Source organism: Vigna umbellata, chromosome 9 (assembly GCF_029865625.1).
Source record: "Vigna umbellata cultivar VRB3 chromosome 9, Vumbellata_1.0, whole genome shotgun sequence".
NCBI classification, from domain to species: domain Eukaryota; kingdom Viridiplantae; phylum Streptophyta; class Magnoliopsida; order Fabales; family Fabaceae; genus Vigna; species Vigna umbellata.
Window position 1 is genome coordinate 25,312,298 of NC_142173.1, and position 15,276 is coordinate 25,327,573.

General features: G+C 39.1%; 1 pseudogene; it reads right to left on the bottom strand.

Moving 5' to 3' along the window:
• Window positions 1-11,468: 11,468 nt before the first annotated feature.
• Window positions 11,469-12,794, bottom strand: LOC148193046 (uncharacterized; annotated as a pseudogene).
• Window positions 12,795-15,276: the final 2,482 nt, after the last annotated feature.

A 15,276-nucleotide genomic window follows, 5' to 3' on the forward strand; every position in this document is an offset into this window, starting at 1 on the left:
ATTTATATTAAAACTTTTTAATATTAAAATCGTGAAACCTCACTATTTTTAAAATACATGTCATTTTCTTTTACAAATATATTCTTCTAAAAAAAACTAAAATTCATATAGAAAAGTATAGTTCTTTAAAAATTTCATCGTAGAAAAAAGTACACATTGTTTTAGTGTCAAATCTTAAGAATGTGGATATGAAACATCAAATAATTATAAAAAATAGTAAAAATATTTTTTTCAAACTTTTAGAAGGAAATATCTTTGATATTTGAGTGAATTCAGTGGATATGAAACTAATTGAATGGTTGATAGAATAATGAAAAATTGTGTCGCAAAAAAGAATTTTTCAAAAAAAAGAAGAAGCAAAAGTAAGAATTACAGAGAGAAGATAAAATTTTTATGCTTAATAAACTAAGACTTTACACTATTAAGATATTAAAATTGGTAGTTAGACATTCTTATCTGACAAAAATAAATAAAAAATAAAAAAAATAAAAATTGTGTAACAAAAAAAAAAAGAGTTCTTCAAATAAAATAAAAACTATTAATTTTTTTTAAGTTACTTAAATAAATTAAAAAGTGCTTTGATTGTTTAAATAAATTAAATGTTTTTTTTAGTAATTTAAAACAAAGACCTGATGAGAATGAGGATGAATATATATATATATATATATATATATATATATATATATATATATATATATGCACATTGTCCCATGCTTTATTTAAAATATATACTATTATTCCTGTCCATTATCAACCTGTGTTTGATCAATAAAAGAATTTCTTATTGAGATGACAGATTCTTGAAACTGAATTTACTTTTTTATTCCACTCTTCATGGTAATGGGTACATTTTATTTTTATATTTATTTTAGGAGGAAACTTTTTAAGAAAGAAAATGTATTCCTTCCTCCCTTTTGAGATTCAAAATTTGATTGGTGATAAGAAAAAATTATTTAAATTTTTTTGGTTATTTAAATACTAAAACAATTAAATTTTCTCGATTAAAATTGATGGAAACAGAAAACAGAATAACAGCATATGGTATATAGGAGTATATGAAAACAGAGAGATAGGAAACATGCAGTAGTATTATGAGAAAGAAAGAATAGTGTTATATACAAGAGAGATTAACTGTAAATGAGTAACAGAAAAAACTAACTGACTAACAACTTGAATTATATACCCAATACACCTCCTTAATTCAAGTCACTTAGATTTAATACACCTATTCCAGATCTGAGATATTCAAATCTGTCATGTTTGACTGCTTTAGTAAATAGATCAGCCAGTTGTGATTCAGTTTTGCAGTAAACCAACTCCACTTTGCCTTTATTCACCATATCACGTAAAAAATGAAACTTCACATCAATGTGTTTGCTTCTTCCGTGGCTCACAGGATTCTTGGCCAAACTCATAGCAGATGTGTTGTCCATCTGTAGCATAAATGGTTTCTCACTTTGCACCTTTAAATCTTTTAGAACTTCATTCAACCACACACCCTGACATACTGCATGACAGCCAGCTACATATTCTGCTTCACAACTTGATAGAGCAACAATGGTTTGCTTCTTAGAACTCCATGAGATAGGTGCTGTGTTCATGAAAAATATATTCCTTGACGTGCTTTTTCTCTCAATTTGATCTCCACCAAAATCTGAGTCAGTGTAGCCAACTAGTTCCAAACCATCCTTCTTCACTCCGTATGGAAACCAAATACCAGACCTAGCTGTACCTTTAACATACCTTAGAACACGTTTAGCAGCAATCAAATGGTTCTTCTTTGGATTGCTCATGAATCGGCTCAACAAACCAACCCCATACATCAGATCTGGCCTGCTATTACATAGATACCGCAAAGAACCAATGAGTTGCTTATAAGATGTCTCATCCACGCTTTCTTCGTTTATATCAGATTTTAGCTTGGCATTAACCTCAATTGGATTCCTGGTAATGTTACACTCAGTCATCTTGAATTTCTCCAACAAATCCTTCACGTATTTTGTTTGGTGCATAACTAAGCCTCCAGCTGTGTGTGTAAATTCCATTCCCAGAAAGTAGCTAAGCCTCCCAAGATCTGTCATTTCAAATTCTGCTTCCATCTTCTGCTTGAATTCGTCAATCCAATGTAGACTGGAACCCGTCACCAGCAGGTCATCAACGTACAAACATACGATCATTATATCATCACCCCTCTTCTTCACATACAGGCTATGTTCAACAACACATCTCTCAAGTCCATAGCTGATAAAAAAATCATCAATCCTTCTGTTCCATGCCCTGGGTGCTTGCTTCAATCCGTAGAGCGCTTTGAATAGCTTATACACTTGATGCTTCTTCTCTTTGATAAATCCTGGAGGCTGCTGTACATATACTTCCTCCTCCAACAAGCCATGCAAAAATGCAGACTTAACATCAAGAGCAAACAAAGACCAATTCTTAGCACATGCAATAGCAACAACTAAACGGATAGTTTCTAACCTTGCAACAGGTGCATAGACTTCCTTGAAATCGCTCCTTGTTGCTGTAGAAATCCTCTTGCCACAAGCCTAGCCTTGTATTTTGAGACTGTACCATCTGGATTAAGCTTAGTTTTAAAAACCCACTTAACTCCAATGCATTTCTTCTCGGGTGGCAAATCGACCAGCTTCCATGTTTTATTCTTCTCGATCGATCTAATTTCCTCCAACATAGCTTCCTTCCAGAGTGGTTGAGATAAGGCATCATCAACATTCAACGGTTCACTTCCGGCCATTAATGCTAGGTGAATTATATCACCTTCTTCATCCACTCCAGCATCAGAATACATTTCATATTCTGTAAACCGAGAAGGTCTTACCACTTGTCTTCTCGGTCTCGTTGAAACCTCTGTATTATTGTTGTTGCTCCCAGTAGTGCTAGTGACTATCGGAGTATCCACCTCTTCTTCGATCTGCATAGGTATTTGCAATGCTGCTTTTGATTTCTTCATGCTGGTTTGATTGCATTCCCAATCCCAATTTTCATCTTCGAGAATCAATACATCTCTGCTGATGATCACCTTCTTCTTGATAGGATCAAACAGTTTGTACGCTCCAGTAGGATGATAACCCACGAACACCATTGCCTCTCCTTTGTCATCCAGCTTCGTTCTCTTCTGCTCTGCAACATGACAAAAAGCCAAAGAACCAAAAATCTTAAAATGCTTAACAGAGGGTACAGTACCTGACCAAATTGCATGTGGGACGTTGTTTGTCAACTTCTTTGTAGGACATCTGTTCAGAACATACACAGATGTTGCCACTGCTTCTCCCCACAATTCACGCGGTACGCCCTTCTCTCTAAGCAAGCACCTGGCCATATTCATTATCGTTCGATTTCGTCTTTCGGCCAAACCATTATGTTGTGGTGTATAGGGGGCTATAATCTCGTGTGCTATTCCCTGTGCCTGACAAAATTCATCAAATTCACGCGATGTATACTCACCTCCACCATCTGTCCTAATCAGCTTTATCTGCTTATCAATTTCTTTTTCAACATGATTCTTGAACCGCTTGAAAACCTTCTAGAACCTCACTTTTCAGCCTTATGAAGTATACCCATACCATACGACTATATTCATCTACAAATGTAACAAAGTATCGATTACCAGCTATGGTTGATGACTCAAGTGGACCGCACACATCTGAATGAATTACTTCCAGACGTTCTTTAGACCTCATCTTCAAGTGCGTTTTGAAAGGTTTTCTCGTTTGCTTTCCTATGATGCAAGATTCACAAGCTCTCTTAGGTATAGATATATCTGGTAAACCAGAAACTATCGTCTTTTTGCTTAACATTTGCAGATCTCTGAAATTCAGATGTCTGAATCTCAGATGCCATTTCCAGTTTTCATCCATTTCTATGGTAGATAAACACTGCAGATTCTCAATTATATCCATATGAACCTTGAAGGTACGATTCTTAGAAATCTTGCTTTCCAGTACTAACCTTTTATTTTTATCAAACACTTCCACTCTTCCTTGATTGCCCATCATCACGGTGAAACCTTTCTCAACTAGTTGACCCAGACTAAGCAAATTGCATTTCATCTCTGGGACAAAAAGAACATTTTCTATCGTAGCCTTCAGTCCATTCTTCTGTTTTATGATAATATTTCCTATCCCTTCAACCTTCAATGTACTATCATCAGCAACTCTGACCTTGCTTTTCTTTCCTTCGTTGAAATTGATAAGCCACTCTCTATTGTATGTCATGTGGTTTGAACATCCTGAATCCAGATACCATAATTTGTTTGTTTGATTTGTCATAGCAACACTTTTTGAAGAAGTAGTGACCATAAGAATTAATGGCTCTGAATCAGACTCGTCCTTTACAAAATGAGCTTGCTTGCTTTGATCTTTCTTAAACTGTCTACCTTTGTTGAAATAACACTCATAGGAGAAATGTCCCAACTTATGGCACGTAAAACACTCTATATTTCTTCTGTCTTTCTTCTTGTAATATTTGTCTCTTCCTATGCTTTCTGCAGAATCACCTCTTTCCTCTTGTTCTTCAACTCCATCATTCTTCCACTTCCTTTGTACAGAATTATCATTCTTCCATCTACTTTGTGCAAAATTATCATTCTTCCATTTACCTGGAACATTTGATTTACCTTTCCAAGTCTTGAACTTCTTCTTCCCATCACCTCTAACATGTTGCACCTTTAAAGCCTGATCATCAGCTCTGACAGGATCTCTATCAAGAAGCCTCATCTCGTGAGCTTCCAAAGAACTCTGAAGCTCTTCGATTTTCATCTTTTCTAGATCTTTAGATTCTTCAATAGCAACAACTATGAAATCAAATTTCCGAGGTAATGATCTCATTATTTTCTCCATAATCAACACATCACTAAGCTCTTCCCCACAACTCTTCATTTGGTTTGTAATTGTTAAGACTTTGTTGAAGTAGTCACTGACCTTATCACCATCTTCCATTTGCAATAATTCGTACTGCCTCCGCAAAGTTTGTAGCCGTACTTTCTTGATTTTCTTTCCGCCGGCATGACAACGTACCAAAATATTCCAAGCCTCCCTCGCCGTTTTCGCGTTTTGGATCTTCTCGAAATGTGTATCATCTACACACTGATGAATGATCAGCAAAGCCTTATCGTCCTTCTGACTAATCTCCACCTTCTGATCTTCTGTGCCACAGAACTCAGTTTCAGACTCCACCCCTTCTATCACGCTGCTAACTCCTTGTACCCGAAACAGCACCCTCATTTGCGTGCTCCATCGACTCCAATTCTTTTCGGTTAGAATAGGAAGATTTGTCGTGGAAAAATCTGCCATCAACGCTTACTTTCTGTTTCAAAAAAACTTCTTTTCTCACTTCTTGGTCAGCCGCACTGAGCCAAGTACTCAAGAACACCTTACGTCTCTATTTCAAGAACCTAGGCTAACTGATACCACTAATGGAAACAGAAAACAGAATAGCAGCGTATGGAATATAGGAGTATATGAAAACAGAGAGATAGGAAACATGCAGTAGTATTATGAGAAAGAAAGAATAGTGTTATATACAAAAGAGATTAACTGTAAATGAGTAACAGAAAAAACTAACTGACTAACAACTTGAATTATATACCCAATAAAAATTTCATTTTTTATTGATTCAGTAAATCATTTTTGTTTTAATTGTTTTTATCTAACTTTACATTCGTACACCAGAAGAAACATAAGAGATACGAAAACCTTGAATAACCATTGGTGAATAAATACATTTCTTTAGTCAATTCTTTGCTGTACATTTTCTTGATTTGATCAAGTGCTTTGCTTCATTCTCAGCATGTGCACAGATTGATAAATGAGGTTAATAACTTATACAGCTGCATCGATTTAAATGACACTTTCTTTTCTTTCATCCTCCTAATCACTTCATTAGTGGAATTTGTGACACTGATTTTCAAAAGATTCTTCCACAACTTATCAGTCACAGAGCTGAGATCTCTTCACTGCAAAAGCGCATCAAGCATATCAAATAACCACTTAACAATCGGTGAAAGTGCATCGTAATTGAAAATTGAATCAAGAACAGTAAGAGAAATGGAAAAGCAATGCAGAAACCTAAATTTGAATTGATTGAAGTATAACAGTAGAGAGAATTGAAAGAAGAAATGAATGGAATTACAGAACTGGAATTAAAGGAAAGAAAGAAGCGCACACATTGAAAAGAAAACCCATAGACAAAAATGCTCCAAACGTCAGAAACTAGAAAAACTGAAAAAACTAAATTAAACTGAAAAATATGGTGTGGTGTTCTGTGTCTGAGCTGTTCTATTGATAGAACTAAGAGTAATTGAGTACTTTCAGACTTCCTAACTAAGCTATCTGAACTAACTAGACTGCCAAAGGAAGTTATAAATCTGTCCTTACAAGAAGAGAATCTAAAACAATGCCGAAACAGTGTTGTCTCTTCTCTGCTGCAACTTTTCGGAAATAATTGCAATCAGCTCAATCATCGAAAATTCATGTTCTTGTATTCTAATTAAAGCTTTTTGAGTCAGGATTCTAATGAAACAAATTTCAGCTCAATTTGATTTCTGAGGAAAAAGTTATCAACCAAACAATCAGTAAAGGTCAAAGCTACAGAAATGCACATTTATTTTTATTCAGAAAAAAATTCTATCTAATAAGCACATATTAACACATTTGGAAAAAACAGCATTTTATCTAAGAAAAATCAAATCTAATTCAAAATAAGAAAATAAGAACAAAAGAAACATCAAGGAAACAATTACTCTAGAAAAATATTAATAAATAGAGACTCATCACACTCCCACACTTAGACTTTCCCACTCTCGGACAAACAACAATGAAAAACTATACAAACTTTTTATAGACTTTAGAAGCAGTACAAACTATCCAAACTGAAAACAATAAATAAATCGAAAAAGTGAGCACTACAAATGTAATCTTTGTGAAAACAGTGAAAAGCTAAAAGTAAGAAAACCATGAAAAGTTGTGAAAACTGAGAAAAACAGTGAGCAGAGAAAATTTTCATCCATCAAAGTTTAAATAGCTCAAACCAGTCAAAAACATGTTTCAAACATCAAAGTCTCACTCAAATCACACCATGGATCAAAAATGATAATCTCTCCGGGAAATGTATCACTCATTCTCTCAAGTGTTTAAGGGTTAGTGTTTACACTCAGCACATCATGAATACAAACATTACCATATGTGTTAGGTTTGTGAGTTAGAAGCCTAACTTTCTCACAACACCCACTCACACAAAAGCACACAAACCAGAGAGAACAAATGAAATGTATGAATTCACTGTAACAAATAACGAAATACAATGACGAATCGAGAGCCTAATCCCCTCACAAGGTCCAAGACCTGTTTATACAATGCAAAAGGCAATCCTCTTCAACAGAATTACAAAAGGTTTATTTATACTCTCTCTCTTCCTAACAACCTAACAAACTTTCCCACCCTTTTTATTCATCCTCTATCGTTCGGTATTCGTAACCCAAAACCGTTCGGACCTTCACTCCTCCCTCCCTTACAGCCACCGTTCGGTACCAGTGTAGATACCGTTCGGCTCCTTCACTCATATTCCCCTACCGTTCGGACCCCCCATTCCCTTACCGTTCAGTACTCTTCTTCCTCCTTTCATAAACTTTCCAACTCCTAACAATATGTTTGAAAAGCCTCTAATTTTCACCACTTGAAAAAAGTACAACTCAAGATCAAAAGAACTTATATGACTTGTAATGTGGTCAAGGTCAAGGTAGGATATAAGAAAGGATCAAAGGCTACAACCAGAGAGAAGTGAGGAAACAATAAGGAAAAGATTGGAAGTATAAGTGCAAGGTTCTGTTTCAATCAAGAATTATCAATCATCCAACACTTCACTCTTTTCTTTCACCTTTTATTTTTCAATTTTCTTTCTTCTTTTTCTGTTTTTCTCTTTTCAAATTCAGCACAGACCACAAATATATTCATATTTTCACATTTTTCTCTTTTTCATTCTTTCATACTACTTTCCAAACTCTTTCAATGCATCATAAAATTCAAAACTGATTCAGCACATGACCCCACACTTGAACTTCACAATAATTTCCCAAAACAATTCCAAAGCCCCTCACAACTCAAAGGTTGGGTCAAATATAATTTTTCAGGTCCAAGGCTTGTAATAAACTAAAATCATCAAGAACCTTTGTTACGTATCCGAGTCAGAGACGTAAATTAAACACGATTACAGTAGCTAGAAAAAGACAATGACTGAATGATAATGAACGAATGAATTTCTTTTATTGATGGTAATATATGAATAAACAAAAGTAAACAAGGGTAATTGGGAGCATAACCTCCTTCAATTACTTGGGAGCATATCCTCCCTCACAGGAGCATAGCTGCTGTCGACAAAACTCAATAATCAGAAGTATGAGAGGGAGAAAATATCCCTTATGTGTTTAGACTACACATAGGGTAGTTTATTTATATTGTAAGATATGGGCCAATGCCCTTAATACATAATAGACTAAGCCCAAATAACAGAAACACACATCTTAACATCTAACACTCTCCCTCAAGCTGGAGCATATAAATCATATGTTCCAAGCTTGTTACAAAGATAATCAATTCTAGGTCCTCGTAAGGACTTAGTGAATATGTCTGCCAACTGGTTGCTTGAGTTAACAAACTCAGTCTTGATATCTCCGGATATGATTTTTTCTCGAATGAAATGACAATCAACTTCAATGTGTTTGGTTCTCTCATCGAAGACAGGATTAGAGCTAATATGGAGAGCAGCTTGATTATCACATATAAGTATCATGTGAGTGACATCTCCAAATTTCAATTCACTAAGCAATTGTTTAAGCCACACAAGCTCGCAAGTAGCTGATGCCATAGCTCTATATTCTACTTCTGCACTCGACCTTGCCACAACACTTTGCTTCTTACTTTTCCAAGATATCAAGTTGCTACCAATAGAGACACAATATCCAGAAGTAGACCTCCTATCAGAAGGGGAACCAGCCCAATCAGCATCTGAATAGCAAACGATCTTTGTATCGTTGTTAGGGCCATATAGCAAACCTTTTCCAGGTGATCTTTTAATATACTTCAGTATACGAACAACTGCATCCCAATGGTCTTCACATGGGGAGTTTAGAAATTGACTCACCACACTAACTGCGAAGGAAATGTCAGGACGCGTAACAGTAAGATAGTTTAATTTACCAACTAGTCTTCTGTACCGTTCAGGATCTGAGAAAGGCTCCCCCTGATTTGGTAGGAGTTTGATGTTAGGGTCCATAGGTGTCTCAACAGATTTACAGTTCATTAACCCTGTTTCCTCCAAGATGTCTAACGCATACTTCCTCTGAGATATGACAATACCATCATTGGATTGTGCTACTTCAATACCTAAAAAGTACCGGAGTTTGCCAAGATCTTTGGTTTGAAAATGATGACAAAGGTGTTGTTTCATCTGGGAGATGCCAAGATAGTCGCTTCCTGTGAGAACAATATCATCGACATACACTATTAAATAGATACATCCAGCACTCGAGTGGCGATAGAACACTGAATGATCCGCTTCACTGCGAGACATACCAAATTGTTGAACAACACAACTGAATTTACCAAACCAGGCCCGAGGAGACTGTTTTAGGCCATACAAGGATTTGTGAAGACGACATACCAATCCAGATGACTCCCCCTGAGCAACAAAGCCAGGCGGTTGCTCCATATAAATTTCTTCCTGCAAATCACCATTGAGAAAAGCATTTTTGACATCAAGTTGGTAAAGAGGCCATTGTCGAAGAGCGGCCATGGCAATGAAAAGGCGAACAGAGGTCATTTTTGCCACTGGAGAAAAAGTATCACCATAATCCAAACCAAAAATCTGTGTGTAGCCTTTGGCAACCAGTCGAGCTTTCAAACGATCAATTGTGCCATCAGGACCAACCTTGATAGCATACACCCACCTACAACCAACAACAGACTTTCCAGATGGTAATTGGACAAGCTCCCAAGTTCCACTTTCCTGTAAAGCACTTAATTCATCCATCATAGCTTGACGCCAACCAGGATGAGTTAAGGCATCACCCACAGATTTGGGAATTGACACAGAAGAAATGGATGAGAGACAAGTATAAAAAGATGGAGATAATCTGTGGTAATTAAGAACAGTATAATGGGGGGAAGGGTTACGGGTAGAGCGTATACCTTTACGGAGGACAATAGGCAAGTCAGACTCAGTTGCTGGAGCCGGAGGAGACACATGAGGCGGCACCGGAAGTGAGTCATGAGGGAGACAATTACGGCGACTATAAACCTGAAGGGGTGGAGGTGAAGGATGATCTTGTGGTGAATGAGAGTCTAAAGAAGGAGAAGACAAAATGGGTGGAGCATCACCAGGAGGATCACAGATAAGAGGAATATCAACAGTAACAGGGAGAGGTACAGAACTAGAAGATAGATGTGAAAAGTAAAAAGAAGACTCATCAAAAGTGACATCAGCAGAGATAAAATGACGATTGAGGGAAGGGGAAAAACACTTATAGCCCTTTTGTGACCGTGGAAATCCTAAGAAGACACATTTGTGAGACCTAGGAGATAACTTATCAAGACCAGGACTAAAATCATGAACAAAACATGTAGACCCAAAAACTCGAAGAGGTAATGGATGCAGAGGGTCTTGAGGAAATAAGATAGAATGAGGGATTTTGTTATCTAGGACGGAAGATGGCATGTGGTTGATAAGATAACATGCTGTGAGAACTGCATCACCCCAAAAACGTGAGGGTACTTGACCATGAATAAGAAGTGTACGAGTTGTTTCAATAAGGTGTCTATTCTTACGCTCAGCCACCCCATTTTGTTGAGGGGTATAAGCACATGAGGTTTGGTGAAGAATGCCATGAGAAGCCATAAACTGTTTAAACGGTTGAGAAAGGTATTCACGGCCATTATCACTACGTAAATTTCGAATAGACACCCCAAACTGTGTTTTTATTTCATTGAAAAAAGATTGAAAAATAGAAAACAACTTAGAACGATTCTTCATTAAAAACAACCAAGTACATCTGGAATAGTCATCAATAAAGGTAACAAAATACTGAAAACCTAAAATGGACTTAACACGACTAGGTCCCCAAATGTCAGAATGAACCAATGAAAAGGGGGACGACGCCCGTTGTGAGACACTACGAGGAAAGGAACTACGAGTATGCTTCCCTAACTGACAAGACTCACACGACAAACTTGATAATGTGGACAACCTCGGGACAAGTTGTTGTAGTTTGGCAAGACTAGGATGACCGAACTGAGCATGAAGAAGGGATGGTGACTCCATGACTACGCCAACATGTGGAGAAGGGCGGAGATGATAAAGGCCATAAGACTCATATCCTGTGCCAATCATGTGTTTCGAACTTCGGTCCTGCAACCAAACAAAATCTTTAGTAAAGGAAATAACACAATTAAGAGTACGAGTTAAACGACTAATGGACAATAAGTTGAAGGGAGACCCAGGGACATAAAGTACATGATCAATGGATATGGATGGAAAAATATTAACAGTACCAATACCATGAGATGAGACTCTAGACCCATCAGCCATTGTTACCGAGGGTAAATTAGCCGGACATGACAAGGAAGAAAACAAGGACTTGTTACCAGTGATATGATCGGTGGCGCCTGAGTCAAGGACCCAAGGTCCAAGGGAGTGAGTTAGACCAACAAAAGGTGTACCTGTACGTGCAACAGATGCAGATGTAGTGGAACCAGAGTGCTGATGATCCTCATACCATCTGAGAAATTCATTAAAGATTGCAGGTTTGTCTACGATATTAGATGAAGTAGGATGGTCTGCAGACGGTGATCGGGGAGGTGGATCAGAATTTGCCACTGCTACAGGTCGAGGAGGACGTCCATGGAGAGCATAACATCTATCAATCTTGTGGCCTAACTTGCCACAATGGTCACATTTTGGACGTCCTTTACTTGGCTTGCGAGACCAACTTCGATCATCACGTTGAGCAGCCATAACAGAGGAATCATCAGTACGAGGAGATGTCTCAGTGACGGGTTTGCTCGGTATACGCAAAAGAGCAGAACAAGTAGAAGTAAAGTTGGGTATGACAGGAGAACCCAAAATCTGATCACGGACATGAGAAACATCATCAGAGAGTCCGTATAATGCCAACAACATGAAGAACTTTGATCGTTGTTCCAATTCTTCAGCAGGAGTGGAAGCAGGAGGTAATATATCATTAAAGTCATGAAGAAGGGCATGAATTTTACCCAAATATTCTGCCATGGGACCAGGATTGCGCGGACCAATAACAGTTAATAGGTCCTGACAAACACCATAAGGACGCTGAGTGTCATTTGTGTATAACAACTTTGCTTGTGCCTATACTTCTGAACATGTCTCATAGGATCGAAACATTTGTTTCAGTGAGGAGTGAATGGTGGACTTTATAACAATGCATAACTGAGCATCAATTTTCATCCAGCGGGAAGTGTCATCTATGAGAGCAGTAGTCACATTTTGAGTAAGATGATCTAAGTACCCCTAACTCTTCAACCAAAGTTTGATGTCGGACGCCCAGGTTGCATAATTTGTGCCATCTAACTTGTCAATGGACAAGTGTACATTCACATAATTAGTATATATTGAGGGATCAGAAGATGAGCCACCAATAGAGGTGTTTGTAGACGAGGAAGACGCCATGGAGAGGGAGAAACCCTAAAAATTCAAAGTGCTCCGATTGACGCAACGACCACAGATCCAGAAAGAGGGCGAGGAGGCGATCACGGCGGTGCTGATCGGCAGCGGAAAGCTCCGGCGACGCGCCGGCACGCGCGGTGGCAGCGGCGACTCTTGCGGCAGCGCGTGGAGGCGCGTGAGAGCTCCGATCGCGGCGACGACGCGACAACAACAGCAGTGATGGGTGCCGGAGACCGTGGAGTTGACTGGAACTATTCCTATGCTCTAGATACCATATGAGAGGGAGAAAATATCCCTTATGTGTTTAGACTACACATAGGGTAGTTTATTTATATTGTAAGATATGGGCCAATGCCCTTAATACAGAATAGACTAAGCTCAAATAACAGAAACACACATCTTAACATCTAACAAGAAGTCTGCCTTAAACAATAGCATCTAGCTTTATTTATATTTAATATTTCCCTAGAATATAATTCTATTTACTATAATTATTTCCCGCCCATCCTAACTGTTGTCCCAGTTAGGATCGTCACTCTTCAATCGATCGGCTCCAGCTCTTCATCGCCTTCTGTTCGGCTTTGCTTCCCCCTGCATCCTACCGTTCGGCTCCAACTCTTCACCACCTTCCACCGTTCGGCTTGCTTCCCCCTGCCTCCTACCGTTTGGTTCCAACTCTTCACCGCCTTCCACCGTTCGGCTTGCTTCCCTTTGCCTCCTACCGTTCGGCTCCCCTGCCTTCTATCCTATCACCCAGTATCCTATCAAGCTTTGTAACAAAAATGGCCTAGATCATCTCAAGAGTATATCTTAAAACAAGTAGTATAAGAAAAGAGTCAATGCAAGTCTGGAACACTTATAAATCATGAGTGAATCACACAAGAAAGAAATAAACTCAAGTCTCACAAAGATTAACTATTATCAAAACTGATCCACCGTCCAATTTTCATGAAAAACTGCCTTAATTCAATGAAAAACTTTCCAGCTCATCGCTCGCGACACCTTTGACCCATCTTTTTCCCAATCCAACCGTGTCTTCGTCCGCGCTGACAACAACCCCGTTTCCTTCCCCGACGCTGAAGATGCCGGCTTCGACGATGCTACTGGTGACTACGACGACTACGGTGGAGTTAGCGGTGGCCCATTGCCCGAGGACGTCAGGAAGGAAATTCTAGAGCTAAGTGGTTTTTGAGAACGTCCAGGAAACGAACAATGAGGGAAAATGGAAGGCTAAGGCCCCCCCTACAGATTTGGAATCGGAGGCCTTCTTCACAATTTTTTAGCGAATCAATTTCTAGGTGCAACTGGATGGCACCTTTCAGGATGGAGAAGAAAATAGCGGAAGCAGTAGAGGTAGAATGACAACTGACTGTGACGGCAGCGACGACGGCTGACTGCAGCGGTGGCAATTGACTGCATCGGAGAGAACAACAAAGGGCAGTAGTTGCGAAGTGGAAACGCGAGGTGACACCCTCTCCTCCTCGCGGCTGAGGTGGATCCTTGTCAACCCGTTGCGGAAGTGTGTTGCGAGGAAGATGAAGATTCTGTGAAGCAACAAAGATGGTAGCAATGGCAACTATGGAGGGTCAGAACAGAGAGGAGGAGGTCCGGCGAGTCAACAGGAAGCGTCGCGGTGTGATTCCAACACCGGGACAGCGGCGCGTGCGGAGGAGTCTGAGACGTCGACCACCTGGGTTAGGTCGCGCTCGAAGAGACGATCCAGATTCGCTGGTCACCGGTCGACTGCGGACGGTGGCCGGTTGCGGACGGTGGTCGGCGACGGACGGTGGAGATTGATTGGGTTGCGGCTAGCGACGGCTGGTTTAGTGGAGGCAGTTGCCTTTCTAGGGTTCCCAGAAGAAGAGACTTTCAGTCTCTGATTGGTAGCCAATGAGAATGCTAAAATGATTGGGCATTGTTAGATGTTAGGGTCCATAGGTGTCTCAACAGATTTACAGTTCATTAACCCTGTTTCCTCCAAGATGTCTAACGCATACTTCCTCTGAGATATGACAATACCATCATTGGATTGTGCTACTTCAATACCCAAAAAGTACCGGAGTTTGCCAAGATCTTTGGTTTGAAAATGATGACAAAGGTGTTGTTTCATCTGAGAGATGCCAACATAGTCGCTTCCTGTAAGAACAATATCATCGACATACACTATTAAATAGATACATCCAGCACTCGAGTGGCGATAGAACACTGAATGATCCGCTTCACTGCGAGACATACCAAATTGTTGAACAACACAACTGAATTTACCAAACCAGGCCCGAGGAGACTGTTTTAGGCCATACAAGGATTTGTGAAGACGACATACCAATCCAGATGACTCCCCTGAGCAACAAAGCCAGGCGGTTGCTCCATATAAATTTCTTCCTGCAAATCACCATTGAGAAAAGCATTTTTGACATCAAGTTGGTAAAGAGGCCATTGTCGAAGAGCGGCCATGGCAATGAAAAGGCGAACAGAGGTCATTTTTGCCACTGGAGAAAAAGTATCACCATAATCCAAACCAAAAATCTGTGTGTAGCCTTTGGCAACCAGTCGAGCTTTCAAACGATC